The sequence below is a fragment of the Corvus moneduloides genome, chromosome 17, assembly GCF_009650955.1.
Source record: "Corvus moneduloides isolate bCorMon1 chromosome 17, bCorMon1.pri, whole genome shotgun sequence".
NCBI classification, from domain to species: Eukaryota; Metazoa; Chordata; class Aves; order Passeriformes; family Corvidae; genus Corvus; species Corvus moneduloides.
The window spans coordinates 1,913,915-1,937,287 of NC_045492.1; the positions used below are offsets into that span (position 1 = coordinate 1,913,915).

Below are 23,373 nucleotides of genomic sequence, written 5' to 3' on the forward strand. Positions count from 1 at the left end.
TTTCCTGATTCTTTCCTCAGAAGGTTTATTTCCCCCTAAGACGTGAGGGTCCTCCCATCTGAGCTTTACAATGGTTATTGTATGGCCGAGGGCAGAAACTCAATCACATCATCAAATTTCTCTCAGAAAGTCTTGTTTACAAACTTGTGCTAGAAAACATAGAAAAATAATGACAATTTAAAGCTGCCCACAAATTGTGTTTCCTGTTAATTTTCTTCTCTTAAAAATAAATCATGAAGTAATACCTTATTACACCTCCAAGTGGGTGCTGTAATCCCATATAAATCGCAGACGTGACTCATGTGAGTTATAAAAGGCCCAATGCTGTAACGTGTTTATGTGCCTTGGGATTATGCACTGAATAACTTCCAAGATGTGGTGAAGCCTGGGATTTAGGATACTTATGGAGGCATCTGAGCTGTGGAGCGTGGCCATTCACCTGAGATGACAGTCCCTGCAGGGTACACAGTGTGTGTCACCAGCCTGGACTCCTTTTCTTGTTCTTTCTTGTATTTCAAAGCTGATTTATATTTCCATGTGCATCAGTTATCTTCAGTGTCAGAGTTATGGGAGCTGCCAGCCTCCAGATTTGTGGGTGGCTTTGTGTCAGTGAAAAGCTACTCATAGCAGTAAACAGAGTGAGTGAAACCAAATGTTTTGGGCCATTCATCTGGTTGCAATGACTTCATTACTGGGGAGTTAAAAGATGAAAAGTTTCTGCATTGGGAGGGTTTCAATCTGGTCACTGCTGCTACACTGAGTCTGTTCTGCACTTGCTTTTATAACCCCACTGACCCACTCTTCCCTGGGAGATGATCAGTATTAATGCTTCTAATTCCAAGTGCTTGGGATCAATGCTAAACTTGTCTGTTCTGCAGGCCATGCTCATGTAACAAATCAGTGCTGGGGGCATCGAGGCTGCTTCCACTGGTGGCTGTAGCTGTGCCATGAGGATGTTCACCTCTGCTCTGGAGCTGGGCTGGGAGCTTGGAAGGTTCAGTCTGGAGAAGAGAAGGCTCCGGGGAGACATGAGAACCCCTTCAGCCGTTATCAAAAAGAGGGAGAGCAACTTTTTACCCAGACAGAGAGTGATAGGACAAGGCCGAATGGTTTAAAACTAAAAGAGAGAGATTTAGATTGGAGATTAAAAGTTCTTTACTCAGAGGATGGGGAGGCCCTGGTACAGGGTGCCCAGAGAAGCTGTGGCTGCCCCTGGATCCCTGGAAGTGTCCAAGGCCAGGTTGGACGGGGCTTGGAGCAGCCTGGGCTAGTGGAAGGTGTCCCTGCCCATGTTGGAACTGGATGGCTTTAAGGTCTCCCCCAGCCCAAACCATTCTGACAGTCCATGATTCATTCCTGGATCTGTTTGGGCTCCATTGGGATTTGCAGGGAAGCATATGCTGGATCCTTTGTGGTTTATATATCCGAATGAGCTGAAACTGAAAGGGATGTGTGTGACCCTGGAGTTTTACAGGGGAGGATTAACCTCTGGGGAGGAAGTGCTGCTGTGTGTGGACTTGAAATGCTGCACATCTGGAGTCATTCAAAGCAGATGTGAAAGTTCAGACCCTGGCTAGGTCAGAGCCATGGCTGTGTGTAGGAGTCTCTTTTGAATGAGTTGATTCAAATTTTGTAATGTGAGACGTGATGAGCCTTTGATTTGATCCTGAATCACCTACTAGAGGAGAAGGTGCCTCTTGTTTGTTTTGTCTAGAAATTCCAGTAACCGAAAGGAACAAGTCCTGCCATGAGAATTTTTTGTTGTGATGGTAAAATTGTGGGCTTGAATTTTCAGCTATTGCAGTTTAGTAAAGAATCAAGGTGACACGTGTGTATTAATTCTCTACCTACTCTCATCTTGCAAACTCTTGTACAGAAGCTCAGCCCTTGCCCATGGCAATTGTCCATTTATAATGGGAGTATGTGAAAATATTTGCTAGGTCAGGACCCTACCCTGATCTTTTTCTTATCTTCGGAAGAGTTGCCCTTTTACTGGCTTTTTCCCATCTCCTTTCACAAAAGATGTCCAAACCTCCCTGAGATTTCTTGATGCTTCCTAAAGACTGCCCTAACACACACCTACATGTGTAAATAACCATTTAGGTCATAATGTTCAGGTCGCAATTAGAACTTCTTTTCATGTAACTGGTTTTACCAACCTGAGTATCCCTGGTGATGTTCATATTCTAGAGGTATATGTTTACAAGTCATAAAATAAATAAATAATTACTTGTGTGCCCAAAAGCTTGTCTATGTTTTCCAAATATACAGTTGGTCAAATATAATATATTGCCTAAAAATCTTAGCCTGCTTAACATTTAAGTTTGCTGATTTTTCAGATCTAGGCTTATAGGGAAGAAAGAAATTTTTTACAGTGAGGGTGGTAAAACACTGGCACAGGTTATCCAGGAAGGCCCTGATGCCCCATCCCAGGAAACATTTGAGGTCAGGTTGGAGGGGTCTTTAAGTAACCTGGTTTAGATGCAGATGTCCCTGCTCATGGCAGGGGAGTTGGACTAAATAACCTTTAAAGGTTACTTCCAACCCCATCTATTCCATGTTTCTGTGACACAGGGCTTGTCTGTGGCAGGTAGATGGAGACATTTGGGCTCTAATTCTTTCTTTTGCCTGAGCTGGAGTGAAGAGAGCAAGCTGGTGAGCTGGAAGCTGTTTTGCTTTGCACATAGTGGTGTTCATGCTGCAGATTTTGCTTTTTTAAGCAACATTTTTAAGGAACATTAAGTAACATTCGTTACAGGATATGCTCTGTGAGATTCCTAAGATTCCTGTGCTGTTCAGGTCAGCATGTGCTGCCCACCTGGAGTGTTGGCTGTCACAAAGCTGCCTGATGGACACCACGTTGTCATGCCCCAATGTACTGTTTAAACAAGCTTCCACCCCAGCATGCTGTTTTCATTGTACTTCATTGTCTTTATCTCAGCAAAATTGCCAATGGATATGATTTAGTTGGAGCAAACAGTAAGATTTTACAGCTGACATCTCTTCATTTCAAACAGCAACACCTGAATGATGGATGGGGTGGAAATGTAAACCTGGCTCGTTTTGAACCCTGGTGCACGTGGGGGTTTTTAGCCACAAGCACTTGGGTGGTAGGGATTGTACAGCCCTGGGGTGAGTGTTTGAACCTGGAAATTGCATACATTGGTGAATAAGCATTTGATCTGCAAAATTCTATCCACTGGCTGGAAAAGCAACGCTCCCTGGAGCAGTAGGATCTGTGAGGTGTGAGCAGCTGAGTTCATGGAGGAGGGAAGGAGGAAGAAAGTGGAATCAGAAGTGAAGCAAAAAGGTGTTCATGGCCCCAAAGCTGCCAGAGCTCGAGGAGTGTTTGGATAACACTCTCAGGGATGCACAGGGTGGGATTGTTGGGGTGTCCTGTACAGGGCCAGGGGTTGGACTGGATGATCCTTCTGAGTCCCTCCAACCTCAGGATATTCCATGATTCTATGACTAATCTTGTGTAGTGGTTTTGATTCAAAATATCCATTATTTACTTATTTTTCTTCTGTGAGATAAGAATTAGGAGAAAAGCAAAGCAGGCACAAACCTTAACCAGTTGCAGTACAATGAAAGAGCTTTATTACTAACAGAATTAAAAGTAAAGAGAAAACAACAAAACAAAATTAAAGTAAATTCCCCCCCCCCCCCCCCCCCCTTTCCAGCACTTCTCTCCTTTTATCCAGCTCACACAAGGGATAACAGAACATGGGATGTTAGTCAGTGTTGCAGTTCTTGAAAAAGTCTTTTCTCTTATGCTTAAGGAAGAAAAGGTTTTCCTTCAGTTGCACGTGGTTCCCAAACTGCTACCAACAGCACACCCGCCCGGAAACAAACAGTCTGCTGTGTGTAGAACATCTCTCCCATGAAGAATTTCACAGTTCTTTCATACTACAAAACATGGGCCATCACATGGGGTTATTCATCCTTTTAAGGATAAGTTATTTTGGCCTGCACACAGAGGCTTTTCTTCGCCACAAGTCTCTAACAGCCTCTCACTACTTCTATATAGCCTGACATAGGCACTCTTCACAAACTTCATAGGCACACGAGGATACTCCATCCCCCCATGTTCTTCAAATGGATTAAAGAGACAAACAGTTTGTGGTATTACGGTTTCTTACCACGGCATGCAAGAAGGTTTCTTTTAAGCTGCGCGCCAGAATCGCGGCACCGCCCTCTTCTCTCCTGTCGCCATTTCCAGCTCCGTCCCACGTGACTCACTTCTCTTTCTCTCTGACTCTGAAACCGCCATGTTGAAGGGTGTTCTTGTTCGGGCTTGACGGTGGGGAAAGCCTCGCTCCCTTTGTGCTGCTGGCTGCACGGTGTCCTCTTCAGTTCAGCATGAAGTGTGCTGGCTGCAGACAGGAGGCTCTGCCGGCTCCCGCTGGCTCCGCCGGCTCCGCATGGAGAGGAGAGGGACCCGCCTGTCCCCAGAAGCTGCGCTGGATGGGTTTAGCTGTGAGCAGTCCATGGCTGGTTTGAGCTGCCTGCGGCTCTGGGACAGTCCCCCCCAGCGACCCAGGGTCCGTGCCGTGGTGCTGAGAAAGGGGGAAAGGGGCAGTGGCCCCGGCCCGGCCCAGCGGGGCCGGGAGGCTCGGAGCCCCCCCCCCCCTTCCAGCAGGCGAGCTCCGACCAAAAGGGGAAGTCCCGCCTTTCTGTGCGGTTTAAATATGTAAATTGTGAGAAGCGTAATTGGTCTTAAAGACTGTCCATCAACTCAGGGTCAACCCAACACATTCCACCCCTCGCTTCTTAAAATTTACATATCCAAAAGTTACTTAAAATAGCAAAACCAGAGCTAAAAGAAAACAAATTCCATAAACCTCCACCCCTAGAATTTTTACCACTACTACAAAGCAAATTTCTTCTATTATTCTACTTAATGTTATAACTTTCTACTTGCTCTGCTTATTATTTTCTCCTAATTAATCTTCATCTCACAGCGCTCATTAATTGCCCGCATTCTCCACCATTGATGTAGCGGGTTGAGTTCGAAACCGGGCAGAAACACCAATTAAATGTAGTGGTTTTGATTCAAAATATCCATTATTTACTTATTTTTCTTCTGTGAGATAAGAATTAGGAGAAAAGCAAAGCAGGCACAAACCTTAACCAGTTGCAGTACAATGAAAGAGCTTTATTACTAACAGAATTAAAAGTAAAGAGAAAACAACAAAACAAAATTAAAGTAAATTCCCCCCCCCCCCCCCCCCCCCCCTTTCCAGCACTTCTCTCCTTTTATCCAGCTCACACAAGGGATAACAGAACATGGGATGTTAGTCAGTGTTGCAGTTCTTGAAAAAGTCTTTTCTCTTATGCTTAAGGAAGAAAAGGTTTTCCTTCAGTTGCACGTGGTTCCCAAACTGCTACCAACAGCACACCCGCCCGGAAACAAACAGTCTGCTGTGTGTAGAACATCTCTCCCATGAAGAATTTCACAGTTCTTTCATACTACAAAACATGGGCCATCACATGGGGTTATTCATCCTTTTAAGGATAAGTTATTTTGGCCTGCACACAGAGGCTTTTCTTCGCCACAAGTCTCTAACAGCCTCTCACTACTTCTATATAGCCTGACATAGGCACTCTTCACAAACTTCATAGGCACACGAGGATACTCCATCCCCCCATGTTCTTCAAATGGATTAAAGAGACAAACAGTTTGTGGTATTACGGTTTCTTACCACGGCATGCAAGAAGGTTTCTTTTAAGCTGCGCGCCAGAATCGCGGCACCGCCCTCTTCTCTCCTGTCGCCATTTCCAGCTCCGTCCCACGTGACTCACTTCTCTTTCTCTCTGACTCTGAAACCGCCATGTTGAAGGGTGTTCTTGTTCGGGCTTGACGGTGGGGAAAGCCTCGCTCCCTTTGTGCTGCTGGCTGCACGGTGTCCTCTTCAGTTCAGCATGAAGTGTGCTGGCTGCAGACAGGAGGCTCTGCCGGCTCCCGCTGGCTCCGCCGGCTCCGCATGGAGAGGAGAGGGACCCGCCTGTCCCCAGAAGCTGCGCTGGATGGGTTTAGCTGTGAGCAGTCCATGGCTGGTTTGAGCTGCCTGCGGCTCTGGGACAGTCCCCCCCAGCGACCCAGGGTCCGTGCCGTGGTGCTGAGAAAGGGGGAAAGGGGCAGTGGCCCCGGCCCGGCCCAGCGGGGCCGGGAGGCTCGGAGCCCCCCCCCCCCCTTCCAGCAGGCGAGCTCCGACCAAAAGGGGAAGTCCCGCCTTTCTGTGCGGTTTAAATATGTAAATTGTGAGAAGCGTAATTGGTCTTAAAGACTGTCCATCAACTCAGGGTCAACCCAACACATCTTGGGTTTCCTCTTTTGCATCGTATAGCAAAACCCTTCCCTAAGTTTGTTTTCTCTTTCTGGCACCAAAGAGAGGTTTACTTTTCCATTTTGCCCATTATTTCCCTTCTGGGACTCATCAAAGGCTGATGAAAGCAATCGAACTATTTTCCATACCTCTAGCTATCTTCACATCTGTTTCTTTCTGAGCACTTAAATTTAAAAGTTTATTTTCCTTTTGAGCCCCTAACAATTTAGAAGTAAATAGCTTTAATAGTGGAATCTTGAGAGGGTTCCCATTTCCTCAATGTTAAAATGTGTGAGGAGAACTTTAAAATACGATTTTTAAATTTTTGGAGACTTAGTCTTGCCCAGCGATGAAATTTAAGCAGTGAACTTTAGCTGCAGTTTAGCAAGTCGTGTAAGGAAATTGTTAACATGTTGCAGTGGTCTTGATTGTCAAGGGAATGACAGAATTCTATTTAAAACCAAAACAAAGGCAGACACTTTGAAAGTTTGTTGACTGTCAACAGAGATCACAGTACCCTTTTCTGTACCATTGCCTCTCTGCTTTGGATTATTATATTCAATATGTAAATAAGGAATTTTAATCTTTACCCCAATTGTTGCCTTTCACAAGCATTTTTCCTGACTGTAAATTTGGAAAGTGACAGATGGTGGGAAACAACTTCTTCCTAGTTTTAGTCAATTTTTTTGTGGTGTCATATTAAGTCTTCATGGAAATTTGGTTTGTCTGGAAGCACCCGACTATATTCAACACTTGTGAGGAGAACTGATTTCTTACCACAGCTGGTTTCACTCTGTTCAGAGATTTATCTTCATCCACAACAGAGTGAAGAGTGTGAGACATCCCACACGAAAAGTCTGCCATGAACACCAGAAGGGACAAGTTGAAATTTTCTTAGACAGATTTTCTGACAACTTCAGACCGACTCATAAATAAATCGGCATCTTTATAAAGAGCTGAAAACAGCTGCTTGGAAGAATGAGATGTTAAAGTAGGCAAACAAAGACCTATAAAATACAGAAAACCATTTTACAGCACTCAGTAAATCTTCACCTACACTGGGCTGCTGAGCTTCTGCTTTGGAAAGGATCCTGGAATCATTAAGGCTGGGAAAGAACTCCAAGATCACCAAGTCCAGCCTTTGACCAAACACCACCATGCCCACTAAACCATAGGAGAGGACAGGGAAAAAAGGGAATGCAAGGAAAAAAGCTGCTGCCTTGAAAGGTGTTGAGATTTTTAGAGGGTGAGAGACTGAAAAATTTGGGAAATGAAACATGGAAGTTAATGGGATGACTGGGGATCTCCTGAGGGAATTCCATGGTCACCTAGAACCGTCCTATCCAGTCTGCAGAGCAATCCCACCTCAACCATCAGGTTTCAGCAAAGGAATAGCAGCAAAAAGGGAAATGCTGTGTTAAGGGGCACGTGGAGGGAAAGGAATGGATCCCCCTAAGACAAATGGGAATCAGCAGTGCTCCAGGCAGAGCTCTGCTGGCCCAGCCATAGGGGCTCCTCTGCCTTATAAGTTTCCTAACAACAGCTCAGGACTGACTGCACAGAATGCACTGCAAAGATAGATGCCTTTTCAGGGCTGTAAAGATGTGAAAACACATGAGGAAAACCAAAGAAATAGCTGCTCCTCCTCCTCAAACAAAATAATTTAAATTGAAATTGATGCAAGCAAAGTGTCCCCAGAGAAGAAACCTGGTGCCTCTGCTTGGATTCTGACCTGAATCTCACTGAATTTCAGTTTCACTCAGTGCTGGGGGACTGGGCTGATAATCTCAGTGTCCCTTTTTGGCGTGGACCTGCCATACACCTCTGAGAGAAAAATGACAGAGCCAGAACTTGCAGGAGCTTTTGGTGTTTGGGTGGATACCTGAACTCCTCAATCCCCTTTCCCATGCCCCCCCGGACAGCTCTTTGCCATCCCCACCCAGCACATCTGCCTTTGTTTTTCACAGTATTAAAATAAGCGGAAAGTTGAGTGAGACCTTAATGTAGAAATGTGACTCTGCAGATTAGAAATACACTCAACACATGCTCAATTCCAGCTGGGTTAGGGTGGGGTCTGCCCTTTATGTGTTGAGGTGGATCCTTGGAAGCATGAGAAGGGAAAAAACAGCATGTTTCTGTTCCCCTGTCGTGTTCTGGTCTTAGTTCTTAGACCATTTGGGGATTAAATTTTCATGCTCTTCAAATCCAATTGTAAAAAGCAAATTCTTGAGCACATCCAAATATGAATAAAAATGAAAGGAATTACTAATTTTGCAAGGACATGGATGCCCCATTCCTAGAAGTGTCCAAGGTCAGTTTGGACAGGGTTTGGAGCAACCTGGTCTAGTGGGAGGTGTCCTTGCCCATGGCAGGGGGTGGACCTGGATCATCTCTAAGGTCTCTTTCAACCCAAACTATTCTGTGATTCTATGATTTTATGATTCTACACCACGGAATATGTTTTCCTCAGCATTTGGATCTATTCATATTTTACTCAAGTTCCACTTGGCAGTTGTGGCACAGTTCCTGTTGCTGGAGGAGGACCCAACCAGGTTGTTTTATACAGCCTGCCCTCAGGCTGAGGTGAAGGGTTTCTCTGGGATTGCTCATGAAGCTCAGTTTCCAAATGTTTTGTTTTCTAATCTTTTCACCTCCAGTGACTTTGCCAGGAGAGGGGAAGGCTATTTCCCAGTAAGGGAAGTCTCTGTGTGCACATCCCTCCCTTCCATTTGACCTTCAGTGCAGGTTCAGTACACATGGCTTTTCCCTTTGGGAGATATCCCATGTATCCCCATCTGCTACTGATCGTAGTAGGAAACCCTCAATATACTCTCAGTTTTCCTCTTTTCTGCAGCACAGTGAGATGCAGGATATATAAATACCACTGCACTGCCCAGAGAGAAGTGTCATGGCCACTGCCAACCCCAGTGCTTGAATGGACACCTCTCTGCAGGGTTTGTGTTTCATTAGTGCAGATCACTGGGGTTATTGAAATATAGATTTAGAAGAAACATAAAGATTTTAGTTATAGGCTAGCTGTGTTGGAATGGGTGGAATAGGAAAGAATTTGGGCCCAGTGAGAGTTAATTAAAATAGTTAGGAGAGCTGGACCTGAAATAGGGTTTTACATGTTAGTAACTGATTACCAAATAACTGATGATCTGTCATTTGCATGTTTGCTTAGCTGTGCTTAGAACGAGGAGTAGAAACATTGATAAGTTGGTGTAGGGAACAAGGACAATTACCAATTTCCTCCCTTTGTGGTAACCTGTCCAAAAGTCACGCAAGAAGAAACTTACAGGTCACTAAAGTAATTAGGATTGTTAAAGTTCAGAGAAGCAAAAAGGTCAAAATGAGGAAGATGAGTTACTTCATCTTTCTTGGGACCACTGACTCAATTTGAGACCACCGACTCCATTCAGGATACACACTACGCATGCTTAATGACATGTAAGCTCATTTCCATATGAAGCGGAGAATGGGAGGTGTTAATGTCATGAATATTCATTTGTATTTTGGATATTCATAATTTTTGGGAATAAAAGGTATCATGTTTGCTTGGATCGGGGCCCTGTGTCTTAGGGAGCTATCCCACGCAGTGCCCGGTGCCAAATAAAACATGCACTTTCTAACTCTAAACTGTTAGAGAGTTTTTGTCTGTCTCAGTTGAATATCGATATTAGATCGGTATGCATATTTTGGTAAATCATTTTGGTGCCCCAGGCGGGACCCTGCTCAATCTGGCTGTGGGGTCAGGGGTCTGGGGACCCCCCTTGGGCGCCTGCCCCACACTTTTGGGGAGAGGGGGCTCCTTGATCCTCTGACACCCCAGGGAGAGACCAGCACCTGCCGGAACCATGGACAAAGAGGTATGTTTGAAACTGTTAGAGAGTTTTTGTCCGTTTCAGTTGGATATCGATATTAGATCGATATTCATATTTTGGTAAATCATTATAATTACCCCAGCACTCCAGCTCTGCCAAACTTGGCTGTTCTGGAAGCCATGAGTAGTACAGTGCTAATCCCACTGGGTTTTGACATTGAATCAGGAATTCAGATTAACCTTTACACGTAACTACAGTAATCATTGCACAAATGCGTTTACACAAGCCACAAGAGCTGTTGTGTTTGTTCTGAACATGATCCCTTAGTTATGAGTCAATGATTATTGATTCCACCCCTCCATATATCTATTTTTTGTTATTCAAGAGACAGGATAAATGTCACTATTGGATTGTCCCATTTGTGTACTTATTTCTGGGCATCATTCATTCTAACTTCTCTTTTCTGATTTGCTCATAAAAAGCTGCCCATGGTTGTGGAAAGCAGGTTCCAAGAGTGTTCCAGTCTCACATTTCATTCATTATTTCAGGTCCTGCCTTTGCATTTTGGCTCGTTTTAAAAAAAAATGCAAAGCACTCAGTTGTTGTGCTTGGGTCTAAATATAAACTAGGTGTGGTTAGAACTGATCCATGTGCTGTCTATGGAGACAGCCATGTCTGTAGCTGAAAAACAATTTTTTTCAGACTTTCAAACAAAATCAGGTCCAAGTCTTTTTTCTTTTAAGTGTAACAGTTGAGGCTCTTTTTACAGTTTTCCTCTAATGCCTCTACTTAAAACTACCAGCTAATGTTTTCCTCCAGCCTATATAATTTCCCTTAGGCTTCCCAGGAATGACCCTGGAGGAAGAGCTGCAAGTGAAGCTTGGTGCTTACACTCCTTCCAGTCAGGGATTTCATCCATGTGCCCATATGCTGCCAGAGAGGGACATTCCTGCTGCCTGTGCGAGACCCTCGCTCGGAGCATGGTGGGATGGCAGCACACCAAATTCCTCCCTGCTGTGGCCAGGTGGCTGAAAGAACTCAGCTTTCCCTTTTAATAAAATGGGTTTAAATCCTTTTTCATCTGTATAAAATGGTGTCATCTGCACTTGTTTTCAAGCAGAAAAAAAAAGGACATGAATTTCTGGGATTAGGATTGCTATGGGATGCCAGTGCATTAGATCCAGATTTCTGCTTCTTTTTCCCTTTAAATTGAAGCCTGTAAAATACTATTGACCAAAGTCAAACTGGCAAGTGGTGTTGGAGGGCTTCTCTCAGCTCATTCTCATTCCTTTAGTTCTTTCTCCCAGACTCTGTCTGGTCTTTTGTGTATATTTTTGTCATTCCCAAGTAACAGGGGCCTGGTCCAAGAGGCACTGTCTCTTCTCTAGTTCCTCTGTACCAACCCCACAATCAGTTCACTAAAATGAATTGTGTTTGTTGTACAGAGAGAAGTGCACCAGAGAGAATTCTGTAGTGTTTGATGCAATATGCTGTTTCTGTGCAATTTTAACCTTTTTTTAACTTTCTGAACTCAATCTACCCTTCTTGCTCCTTTTATTTCGATTTTCTGTTTTCTTTCATTTTCAACCATCCACTGTGCCTTGTTACTTTTGACAGAATTCCCTCTAGGCAATTTTCTCTTGCCTGCCATGTATTTAGTTCTTTTTCCTTTGCACTTTTATTGCTTCCCTACCTTGTCCTCAGCATCTCCAGCTGGATAATCCTGAAGAATGAAGCAGTGAAACTTGATGAGATGCAACAGTGCAGAGGCCACATTCAAACACTTAAGCTTGAGAGCAAAAAACCATTTCTGAAGGTAATGACTTCTGGATTTCGAATTATAGATGAACTGGCTGTATTGTTCGCAGCATAACCAAGAGCGAGAACATGATGCAGCAGTGTATAAAAAGGAAATTGAATTCCAGGGTGTGTCTAGAGAAGTATTTTGTAACTGCAATATGAAAGCATTTAATATTCTATGCACATACTGGCCTTCATTTAGAGAACCATGTCCAGTTTTGGTCACCCATGTGGAGCAAAAATGTGTGTAAGTCAGAATAAATGCCAGCAAAGAATAATAATTGCCTGAGATAAAAGGTGATCCAGCAACATCTCCAGTGATCCTGCGCTTTACGCCCAGCTTCCTTATACCCCACCTGGCAAAAGTTCCCTTTTTTTGCATCAATCCTTCCTATGACCTCCAACTGTGTGGGGCTCCTTGATGCCTGCAGAGCAGTTAGGAAGGTCAAACAATATAAAAAAGATTTGCCATGCGCAGGAATATGCAGTGACAGGCATAATTGGGCTTGCATATATTTAAAACTGCTGATTTACAGATGCTGTATACATTATTGTGTAAATAAATACAAATGCAACCGTTTTTAATTCTCTGTGTGTATGTGAGGGGGGGACAGCTCAGCACAGACTCTTTTGAACCACCCTGTGTGTATTTTTCTCTCACAGCTACACTGGTTTATCAAGCCCCCTGTAATTAGGCATATGTCAGACTGTTCAGACCAAAACCACTTGAGCTTGGATAGGCTGAAAATGAAGAAAACAAATTTCCTTCTGGAGGATCTTCAGCTGAGTTCTCTCTCTCTATGTGCCATCATAGCTCAAATTCCAGGTAAAAAAAGGTGGGAATCGCACTTTATGGCAGCGAGGAGCCAAGACTCACTGGCTTTCAGAGATAACTGTGGTAAGACTGAAAAGGAAGAGTCCTCTTAGAAGTAAAACTTGTCCATCACAGCCTCTACAACTCAGGCTAAATGACTCTGCTTGTTCTCCTCTCTCCTACTGCCCACTTGGAGCCATCCCTGCTCAGATGCTCCATTCTTTGTTCAGGATGGACAGAACAAGCAGAGGTTTGAATTACAGGAGAAAAGGTTCAGATGAGATGTAAGGGAAACCTTTGCCATGTGCAGGGTAGGAAAGCACTACAATCCTTGCCTGGAGATAATTATTCAGTCTCCAAAGTCGGGGAGAATTAGGAATGAGTTAGATGTCTGTCAGTCAGTCTGCCCTGACACTTCTCATATGCAAAACTAACTCAGATGCAAAAAGAGCCCCCAAACCAGACAAAACCGCACCCTCCCAGGAACTATCCAGTGTGATGGTGGATACAAAGCACCATCAAGGGTTGGATCCTTGTCTCACTTTTCATACAGATGTCATGCCACAACTGAGGATGGAGTGAATCTCCAAACTAGAAATAGATTAATAAGAGAAAGACTAACATCTAAAGAAGTAACTCTGGTGCGAGCTGTGTTCTACCCAGGTGGAAAAGGCCCAGGGAATCAGTAATTCTAAAGCCTGTTTGCAGGGATGGGGATGAATGATGCGGCTCTTGCAAATGGTTTCAGGGATGTGGCCTGTACCAGAGCTATTGTGCTGATTACTGTGTTTGCAAAGGCTTTAGAAGTGACTACTGTTATGAATGTATTGTGATGCTGGCTTTTCGCATGGTACATAATGTTAGAAAAACTTTACCTAGGTTCTGTAATGTAATACGTGATATAGAATGTCTATTGTTTATGTAGTCAATTTAGAAAAGATAGGCAGAGAAAGCCTGTTCACGTTCCTGGAATATCTTACCAGAGAAGAAGAACACCAGAAACCAGAGAGAAGAATTTATGGAGGGAGCAGAGACGGAATGGAGCCAAGGAGAAGATAAGGCTGATGGGATGATACACAGAAACTCCAAAGACTTTATGAATCATTCATGATTGTGATGAATGTGCAATAAGAGATGTATTTTTAAAGCCGATCTTTTGGATGTAGAGGTGTGCCTTTGGCTCTGCCAAAGCACGCGACCGTAACACCCTTTTTGCTATTGTCTCCTAATTGTCCCTTTTATTAAACTTTTTTTAAATTTTTCAAAAGTGAACCTCTTTTTTCCACACTACTGAACCCGTAATTTAGAGGAACCTTGAGAAAGTAGCCTGAAATCCCCAGAACAAGTCTGGATTAACAATGTGCTGCTAAATACCTTGGAGGGAGAAAAGTTGTAATGAAGCTGCAGCTTGCAAAAGCAAACAAGACCATTGGGATCACATGGTCTGATTTCTTCCAGGACAGGCCGGAGGTCCTGCCTGGATTTCAGTACTTCAGGCTTAGTTGAACCAAGTGATGACATCTCTGGTAATTCATTGCTGTAAATTTGTCTTATTTCAATTTCTAGGAACTGAATCCTTCTAAACCTTCTTCTTCACTGTGGGAAATGCATTTACTTTCTTTTTTCCCCTCCTGAGAGGTGCTTGGATGAGCAAGCAACTTCCTAATAATCTCCCAGCTCGGGTAAACAGGTTGAACCTGTAGAATTACTAAATAGAAATGATTTCTCTTCCAGTTCTTTGGTTATCCACATAGCTCTCCTGTTCAGCTTCCTAAGTTTTCATTAGAGGCAGGGGTAGTGCTCCTTTAGTGACCTTGACTGTGCCAAATAATCTCCTTACTCCACTCTAGTCATCTTTAATCAAGTTCTCTATTTTCCACTCCAAAATTTTGCTAGGATCTGAGTCAAGCCAGTGCCCACACAATAACTTAATTATCCACAGGGTCATTAAGTTAGTCATAATTACCTGGCTACTCCCTGTCTTACTGAAAAGGAGCTTCTTACCCAGCTTCACCAGCTTAACAGTTAGCACCTAATTTAAGATGGCTATTTAGCATTCCTTCAAGGGACAGCTTGGAATTTAATCTGTCTCCAAAGAGTATAATTTTGTTTCCTGTTTTTAAGTAATTCTAGCATTCTGTTTTAATACCATCAACCTCTTATAATATTTTGTCTATTAAAATGACATGTTTTCGTGGTCCTAGGGTTGTTTGGAGCTGAGGGACAGGACTCTTTGATTGTTTGAAAATGTGCTCTTGCCTTCATACTGAGATTTAGGGTATTTTTTTGAAAGCATTCTTCAAGTGCTCTCCCCTGTTCCTCATTTTTTTTGCATATTTAAGTCTTTCTAGCTCAGTTGGGGGAAATCTAAGTTATAATGATTTCCAGTTCTATGGAACTGTCTCCAGGAAGGTGAGCATGTGAAGAAGGGAAACCAGGGAAGTGCCTTTGAACATTGTATGAAAGAGGAAGTTGTCAAGCTATTGCTGCTCCATTTTCACTGTCTAGAGAAACCCCTATTTTAAATCCTTATTCCTTTGCTGTCTTGTAAGAACTTGCACGTGGCTTTGACTAAGAGACATTGCTTTTTTGACATGTCCTTCTCCTCTCTTCCAATGCATGACTAGATACAGGCTTTACAGGCATGGCTGTGGGAGATTTCCTGTTGGTGTTCCCTTTGAAGCCTCTGTTGTTTTGGACTTTGTTCTATTTGTACATTCAGAAACAAATGGGCTTTTATGTTACAATCAAGTCACCTAAAAGGTAAAGTTTTTTTTTTTTAATAGAGTATTTGGTCTGTGACTGGTGGAGGCTGATGGTGGATTTGCCTCTGAAATCCTCTGGGCAACAGCAATCCTTCTGGCCACGGTGTTAATGTGGTAAGTAAGAACAATGGTCAATTTATATCTGGTGGTAAAGACAAAATTAATTTCCTGTCTGGCTTTTCATGCTGATCAATTTAAAGCAACTTGCTTGTCAGTCAGAGGGCAGAGCCGGGAGAGGTGCTGAGGTCCATGTGATACCTGTTGGCAGAGGGTGGGAAGCAGAGTGAGGAACAGGAGCTGTGGTGGCGGCAGAGGTTCCCACTGAGTTGTACATGCCCAGGAGATGGGGTGCAGCTGTGCTGCTTGCGGTGATCAATCCAGGATGTTGTATCCTGAACTTGTTGGGGCCCTGAGTGTCTTTTCCCTGCTCCAGGTGATGGGGCTGGCTCTGATACAGCACAGCTGTACCCCAGGATCAGGTTGCTGGGGGAGAGCTGGAAGGTGCCCCCCAGGGGCTCCCTGCTTCCGTTGGATGCCATGGAGAAGGGAGGAATTCCTGCTTAGCTAATGGCAGACAGACATGCTGAAGGGAAACTTGAAGGGGCTATGACTAAGGGGTTAAATTTAAGAGAATGATGAAAGTCTTTGTGTTCCATGTGTAACGGAGTTTCTAAATATCTCATTCTTTTTCCTGCCTGTGTCCTTGGCATCCTTAGTGAGAAGGTCTGGCATATTAACATTGGTTTGTAAACGCAATTTCTTCTTGAGAACGCCACTTGCATATTGGTGACACATGTTGGCCTGTCCCGGCTGAGAGTGCTGAGTGGCGGGGGGGGGAAGACCTTCCTGGCTGTGGATGGGGAGAAAAAGAGCTTTCTGGACATTCCTTCCACATCCTGGCAAGGCTGTGTTATCCTGACTGTGGCACAGACAAGTAAGAACACTTGGAACCATTGGATTTGCATGGAGTAGCTGCAAAGTTTATCTGTTGTACTCATGTGCCCCCCCAGAAATGAGGAAATAGAAAATAAGACTATTTGCATTGCTCTTGTCTGTATGTGGAAAATCCTGGGATCAGGGACTCAGATGTCATGTCCCATATGGAAGGAAGACATTGGAGCAGTCTTGGGTATCTGTGCAAGATCAGTGGGAGATCTGGACTGTCTCTACAAAGCACTGTGAGGCACAGCTTTTCCAGGGAAGGAGGGAAATCCATGTGTAGAAGTGGGAAGTAAGGATGAAGACAAATGTCTGGAAGTGACATAAATTAATGGACTAGCTGCCCATAGGAGAACAACAAACATTCTAAGAATGAAGTAACGATGGACAAACACCTAAGGAAAAGAATGTATGTTGTGCATTTGGGATGAGAAATGCTGTTCTGGGAAGCAGGAGTGCAAAAGGGTTTGGGATTGTGGTGGAAATGAGCTCACAGTGTTACATTGCTGTCAAAAGTGCTAATGGAGCTCTCAAAGGGGAAAATTGGAGCAACTTCAATAGGAGGGGGAATATATGTTTGAGATCAGTGTGGCTGTGAATAGCCAGAGATCTGTCGGGATGAACCACGCTTCTCACAGAGATATGATGGAACTCCATTTATTCTACTGTCAGTCCCATAGTTATACCCTAATTCCCCAAGCACTCATAAGCAAGCTCCATACTATTGGGGTACAGCTACTGTTCACGCGGCCTTTAATAGCGAGCGATTGGTTACAGATTAATATGCACACGACTAACTAACATAAATCTTTCTCTTTCTATGGTCAGCATCCCCCTCCCCAACATCCTGTCGGCTTGCCACATCAGCATTGCTCTTCTCTTTTTTCCCTAGTCAAGGACAGTTCACTAATATAGCCTGGATTGTGCACGTAGACGTGTCCCTGTTCACTCAGCCATTTCTCTACAATTCCTCCTTTTTCTTCTTGCATAAGCCAAGCTCGATGAACAACTTTCTCTAAAGCTTTCCGTATGCACCCAAAACCACAACAAATTATTATTGCTACAATTACTAGTGTAGCTAGCAGACGTAATCCTTCTTGAACCAGGTTTCCTAACCACCCTGTCAGACCAAGCGAGGACAGCCACTCAGAGAAGCTGTCTGTATGGATCTGTATCTTCTGAAAAGCATCTTGCAGTTCTGAGAGCTGTCGATGGATACTCTGGGAATGGTCTGATAGATTCATACAACACATACCTTCAAACTCTTCGCAACCATGGCCGTGAGCTAGCAATAAAAAATCAGTCACAGCTCGATTTTGTAGTACAGCATGCCTAATGCTATCTACATCAGTTAAAAGCTCATTAATATATGGGAAGTCCTATTAAATTCCTTTTCTGACCAACAGGCCAACTTTTTCAGATTGTTATAGCCATGAGCTGCAGCACCCCCTGGGTTAAAAATAGCCAATGGTATAAATGCACTCAAACTCATACTGTTTACCTTATCATTACAATCTTTATCAAACGTGGAAACACTACGCTGGTATCTATTTCACATCCTATTTTTCCAACTTTCTGATGCTGTAATGTTTTTCCATGCTTGTATAGAAGGGGCAAACATAGTTAGCTTTCCCAGGTAGCAAGGACCCCCCCAATTGGACTATGTGGAATCCCATTCCATGCTCTATCTCCGCATATCAAAAACACTCCAGGAGGTGAAATCTTTCCTCCGGTTGTGTCAGTAGACTCAGCTCCTCCCAGCATGGCCGGCACGTTCCAGCTTGGATGGAGTGTCCTGATACATTCTGTTTCCATGGAAAGGAGACCATGCCTTGTCGTACCTGGTAGTCCTCCCAAGGATCTCCATAGGAGAAAACCCCAGACCCACTGGCATATTGCATTGGAGGCACCACATTGGAACAGTTGGTCCGTGGTGTTACGTTAACAAGAGTACTGGGAAAGAGGGACCCATAAAGCTGTAGCTCTTGAAGAGGCAAGGTTGCATTTTTTGCTAAATTGGCAATAATACGGATTTGCTGCAAGGAGTGCCAATAACTAGACCAACAACCTAAGCACTCGCCCCGGTTTCTTTTGCTTTGCATTTGTTGCTCCACTTCCTCATTGATTTTCCCTATATCTGTCACCCATTTTTGAAATGTGTCCTCGAGTGAGATCCATGGCACGCCAATTAGACATGTGCGAAATGGATCTGCTGCCGACCCCGTGGCCAGACAGAAATCTGTCTGGTTCACCTGGTGAGCCCATGTTACCCACACATTTTCTCTTTCTGACACTGAAGTTATCACAGCTTTACTCAGGGTGAAAGTACTTGAGAGGAGGAGCCACATGTAGGGCACCATGCCTGGGTTTCAGTGGTCTAAAAAGAGCCCCCAAAGCTCAGTTCCTGGAATTCCAAAGGAAGAATGGAGAGTGTCTCAGTTCCTGAGTGTGCTTGGCAGGATTAGAATGAGAATGGGGTGAAAAATGGGTTTTCAAGCAAGATGACAAAGCTCTGATGAGATGAAGCTGCCAGAAGTAGAAGACAGGTCCAAAACATTTCCAGGATTTGGACTGTTCTGGTTCAGTAACAACCATACTTTAGAATTTCTGTCTTTGGCTTTTCTACTACAGAAACTTGATTTTTCTAAGAAATACCGCTTGTAAGTGAAAATTGCTGGAAATTACATCATTGTCTTTGTTATGGACTAGCTAATGACTAGAACTTCAGTTTTATTTAGGATCTTACCAGTCTCTGAAGCTGTGCCAGGAGTGTGGATGTTCACTTCAGCTCTGGAATTTTGGAGACATACAGTCGTGGAGACAAAGATGTTGCTTTTACAGTTATGGCACTACCACTATGGTTTTCCCACCAACTTGACCTACCTCTCTACTTATTTATGTCAAAGTGTTTTTCTTTTTTTTTTTTAACTTTTAAAAAATTTTATTTTTCATTAAAAAAAAATATTTTTAATTAAATTTTTCTTTATCTTACATTTTGATATCTCTGAAACCACTTTAGATCATGGAAAATAAGTTACATCCAGAGTGTCAGGTATTGAGTCAGACCTATTGAAGCAGCCCATTTCAAAATCTAAGGAATATACTGAAAGAACAAGCTTTGAAATTCAACATATAAATGATTAAAAGCTCAGAGTGAATCTTAAATAATCTATAAGTAGATATTATTTTTATATATATATATATATATAAAATATGTAGGAACATATTATATATCTCTACATCTGATGATTCACTATGGGCCACTGGGTGGTTCCCCACTGGGAATGGGCCACTTTCTTAATTTTGCTTTTAACCAAGTACATTCCCACCCACAAAAACCATGGATGTCTCTGTCAGCTGTGCCTTCCCAGAGTGTTCCCCCAAAAGAACATCCCTGCTGCCATGAGCAGCTGGACCTGGGACCTGCAGCTGCTCCGAGCAGCCTTCTAGGGCTTCTTTTCACTGGTGCAGGAAATGCCTCAGTTATGGGCATTTTTGAAAAGTTCATGGCAAGATTAATTTAATGTTTTGCTCTGCTGGGAGATAGGAAGATGCTGGTGTGCACACCCAGACATTTTTAACTGGGATATTTCTACTGTCAGGACAAACCCCATATTTTATATTTTGCTAAACAGATAAAATTATAATGTTGAATGGATTTGAAATGCTTAATTCAATACTATCTGTAATGTAATGCCTTTCTCATTATCCTAGGTTGTTTTTTTAATGGTGTGAGCATTTCAAAATGCAGAGAGAAGCAAATGGAAAAGGTGTAGTGAGTGTTCCCTGCAGGGAGTGCTGCCTTCTCTTTCCTAATCACTGAAATTTTATTTAATTTGCACTAAGTATATTAAAGTTTAACCACCCAAGGAAAGAAATTTGAAATTGTGTGATTTGAAAAGAAAAAAAATAAGACTATTCCACTCAGGTTCAGGGTTTTTTTCCATTAAATTTGCTTTTTAAAAGGAAGGTTGGTCATATGTTAAAAATAAGAAAGTTAATATTTCTTCTATGCAAACATCCTCCATGAGCATGCACTCTTAATTAACAAGGTGTTAATTATTTAGTCGAGGGTTTTAGTAGGTGTTTAGTCTGCAAAATACTGGGGGCTAATTCATGTGTGTATCTCTCCTTCTGTGTCTGTGTGTAACAGATTGAAGGGAGTGCTAAAGAAAAAAAATCCATATTTAAGCTGGCAAAATCCTTCAGTTTTCAGTGAATTGGGGTTTTTTAGGTACAAGAAAAAGGGGAGATAACTAGGGAAAATACTCTATCTGTTACCACTTGTGTATTTTTGCATTTGGACTGGAATGCTGTGAAAGCTTTCTGAGCCTGCCTCAGTGGGGAAAAAAATAATTATTCTGTGAAGTGGGAGATGGATCAGGAAGTGAAACTCTGATATCTGTAAAGCAAACACGTGATGTTCTTGGGGGGAAAAAAGCCCCAAACCAGAACAAATAACCAAAGAAAAACCAAACCTGACTAAAACCACCAACAAAAAAGGCTCCAAACCACCACAAAACCAAACGACAAAAATCCCCTCTCAAGCACTAATAAGCATCAAAAGACCTTTTTTGGATAGATATTGGTTAAACTGTCTAAAATGAGAGACTTCAGACTATCCAAATGAAGTGCCCAGGATTCCAAAGGGGCAGGCAGGGAGCAGAGCAGCGATGCCTCTGCAAGACCTTCCCTGGCTCGGGCAGAGTTTCTCACATTAAGAAGATGCCCAGAAACTCTGAAATTTCCAGGCACAGCAGCAAAGGCACTTTAGAACACAGTGAGCTCTCCTCTGCCTTCGCAGTGTGGCTGAAAAGCAGCAGAAAGAGAGCTGTAAAGTATAGATGGAGAAATAAAGCAGGGAAAAATAGACAAAAATCTGGACAACAGAAAGAAATTAATCCTTTTTGGAAAATAACAACTGTAATAAAATGACCCATAAATTTGTTCATTTTCCAGTGATTGCAGGAACTATGAAATTGATAGATTTGCTGCAGAAATTGATGTTGAAAGAAAAATTCTGGTGCTGCAAACAGCAATCAGAAATGATCTCTGCATTTTGTGTATCTTGTTAACTGTGTAAAGCAACCGTTGCTTGCTGAACTTGCACAAAATGAAAGAATATTAAGAATACTAATAGAGGACTGGAGAACGGGATATGTGTAGTGTAGGATTAGTTTTTATGAGGTGCTACAGAGAAAACTGACAGGGCAAGTTAGAAAAATAATTACAGTCTGATGTTAAAAGAGAAATAGTATCATTCCTAAAATAGATAAAATCTAATCCCTTGTCTTTCTGAAAGCGTCAGGAAAATATTTATTTCAACATTGTATCATAATTTTATTTACTGCACTTAGGGGAATAAAAAAATGTCACTAATCAATTGGAACAGTGTAAAAATACGGCTTAGGAAAGGTACGTTGTTAATGTTAAAATCATGTAATAAAAGAGTGGACACGGATAATATAACATCTAAAATAATTTCAGGAAAAAAGACTTACAAGTAGACTAAACAAAAAAAGCAAAATTTGCAAGAAAAAAACCTGAAGAGGCAGAAGCACCGAACAGAATCCAAACAACCTAAACCACAGGCAGTGCCTGGAAAAGAAAGATTTGGAGTCGAACAGAAAAGCGGAGCAAATAAATGCAGAAGAGCAAAATGGTAAAATAACAAGAGAGTTTTAAAACTTCACTGCTTGCCAGACCCGCGAGGGAGATCTGCAGGACTGATCTGAGGTAAGGGGAGGCAAATCTCCCTGGCGCAGCAGGAACACGGGAGCGGTTCGGCCCGGGACAGAGAGCGCAAGGGAATGCCCTGCAGAAGGGTTTCAAGGGTTTGCTCCTACCGCAGCAGAAAGGTGCTGTGCCGCTCCCGGGCCCTGGCGCGCAGCCGGGCGCTGCTCCCCGTGTCCCGCAGGGCAGCGGCCTCGGCACCGCGGCGCTCCCCGCCTTATCCCGGGCGCACGGCAGCGGCGTCGGCCAAGTCCCTGTGAGGATGGCCGGTCTATTCTACTTCAATCTCTGCTTTTTCTCAGTTCCCCTCCCCACCTCAGCCTCCCTTTTTTTCCCCACTCTCCTTCTCTCTTTGCTGTCTCATGGTAAAAAAAAAAAACCAGTAGAACGTTGAGCCTCAGCCCCTCCTTTTTCCTCCCATTTGAAACCCACGAGGACTGACCTGGGTCTTCAGACAGAGGCAATTCCAGCTGAGATTTTCCTGTCACTCAGGTAGAAAAGGACAGATAGGAGGGGAAGGAAAAGACCTGCTGATAAACCCCATCCGCTGTGCTCCACTTGGGCTCCTTGGTGCTTGTTTTGGGCTCCTTGGTGCAGGACTCCCTGTCCGGCAGGCTCGTTCCCTGGGAAGATCACTGGGAACGCTGGGCATCTGCACGAGCAGCTCCTCAGCCATTCCCAAAGCAGGAAAACTGGGAGTTTTTCATTGATTAACTCCATTCTAATGAGATAGTTCTGTGGAGTCTCTAAAAGTCAAAGCAGCATGGAGGAAAGATTTTTCTTCTTAAGCTTGATAAGGCATGTACAAAGACCAGACGAGTTTACCCAAATGTGGATGTAATTATTCAAAACATATCAAACACGTCCCTTTATAATTCCAAGGGTTTCATTACACATCTTCATGTATACTAATACTTTTTGTTGGCCGTTTTGCAGCCATGTGCATGTTATGAGTGCCATGAGGGTTGAAGTTTTGGGGTTTTTATGCCTACTTGGATAAGTTCTGTGCAAGGCAATAGATAGAAATGAGGAATGGTTGAGAGCTCTTTAGCTGCTGACTGCTCATGTTTGCAGCCTGGGGCACCAAAAGCTTCACACAGGAAGGAATGACAAAGCAGCAATGGATTTTTCAGAAGCTGAATGATCAAATTTGATTCAACAGCCTCAAG

The 23,373-nt window shown here is 43.3% G+C and overlaps 1 protein-coding gene across 4 annotated transcripts in view; it reads right to left on the reverse strand.

Moving 5' to 3' along the window:
* The window catches only part of ASIP (agouti signaling protein), a 37,927-nt gene that overhangs the window by 7,387 nt on the left and 7,167 nt on the right, over positions 1-23,373 (reverse strand). Inside the window, exons 1-2 of one of the 4 annotated variants that reach the window (XM_032127475.1) lie at positions 22,318-22,530; positions 7,107-7,186 (exon numbers count right to left, since the gene is read on the reverse strand). The exons of 1 other annotated variant lie outside the window; for it this stretch is intronic. The gene's annotated coding sequence lies outside the window, so the exon portion shown is untranslated. Of the gene's footprint in view, positions 1-7,106; positions 7,187-22,317; positions 22,531-22,646; positions 22,850-23,373 lie in introns of those variants that run through there. 2 more of the 4 variants (XM_032127473.1, XM_032127474.1) reach the window with 2 other exon arrangements.